Below are 1,316 nucleotides of genomic sequence, written 5' to 3' on the forward strand. Positions count from 1 at the left end.
GGCAGTACGAGCACAAAAATAAGGCACCCGTGGTCAACAACCAAGACCACCAGAGAGAAGGCGACAGAAAAGGCCTAACGACGAGTTGAATTTCACAGGTCTTCCTACCATAGATCCGAACGGAGCCGAACTTGCCGTGTCCGATCTCGTCGCCGAGCTCGTGGTAGGAGACGATGATAGGGTTGGGATCTTTGGACGGTTGGAGACACAGAGCAAATCGACAGAGGCTACGAGCTGGGATGGTGCCGAAGGCGGCGGCGGCGGCGATAACCCTAGGCAGGGAGGAGAAAACGAGGGCAAGGAGGAGAAGGGAATTGAGGGACCGCTAGGGCCGTGTGTGCGAGGCGTGCGGGCGTTTTCTTTCTTTCCTTCGCACGCGTTTTCTTCGCCCTCTCGCACATCCAATTGGCCACGACAAAGCTCTCTCGCCATTGGCTGTCATGCACAGTACAAGTGTGATGACGTGGACATGTCAAGGGAGCGCTCCTTGCGCGACTCTTATTGGGTTTAATGTATATCTACGCAATGATGCATGTACGCATGATGCATTCTGCATGCATATGCATGGACGCCTGATACATACGTCCTCCTTTTCATCCAAACTAATTTGTGGTACGTAGTAATTGTATGCTGCTTTGTGTGCCTGCTTTTGTCGTTGAGCCGACGAGTACCATGATTGATGGATTAGCTTTGTGCCTAACCTCAAGCAAGTCGCACTCCTACATCATCAACCGTACACCCCACCACCACCATGCCCTCAGAAACAAAATGAATAATGACAAAACTTGCACACAATATGTATAGAAATTATGTTTTTTTATAATATGCAAGAATAAACATATGTTAGTGGAACTTCTGCAAAAAAGATGTTTTCTCAGAAGAAATGAATTAGTGGAGTTGATAATGCCCTTAAAGAACAAAGAGAAAAATGGAAACAAAAATATTCATAATAATCAAGTCTTCTAAGCTAAAATGAATCATTTGCATTTAATATTACCCTTGAAGAAGAAAGAAAATTAAAAAAATCTGAATGTTGACAGTACCCTTTAAGAAGAAAGGCAATAAAAAACATGTAATGGCAATATTTGCACGCAATTTACAAAAAATTGCGCTTTGTAATCATATGCAAAAATAAAGGTTTTAAAGTTAAAGAAAGAAAATGAAATAAAACTAAAATTAAAATGAAAACAAAATAATAAACTTTTCTAGGGAAGAATAAAACCATTTAAGAAGAAAGAAAATAAATAGAAAACAAAATAATGAAATTTTCTAGGAAAGATTGAAACCCTTTAAGAAGAAAGGAAATAAAAAAAACA

The 1,316-nt window shown here is 40.7% G+C and overlaps 1 pseudogene; it reads right to left on the bottom strand.

Annotated features, from left to right (window-relative positions):
• LOC123171341 (uncharacterized) overlaps positions 1 to 1,316 on the bottom strand; it is a 127,678-nt pseudogene that overhangs the window by 43,891 nt on the left and 82,471 nt on the right.

Source organism: Triticum aestivum, chromosome 7D (genome assembly GCF_018294505.1).
Source record: "Triticum aestivum cultivar Chinese Spring chromosome 7D, IWGSC CS RefSeq v2.1, whole genome shotgun sequence".
Classification (NCBI taxonomy): domain Eukaryota; kingdom Viridiplantae; phylum Streptophyta; class Magnoliopsida; order Poales; family Poaceae; genus Triticum; species Triticum aestivum.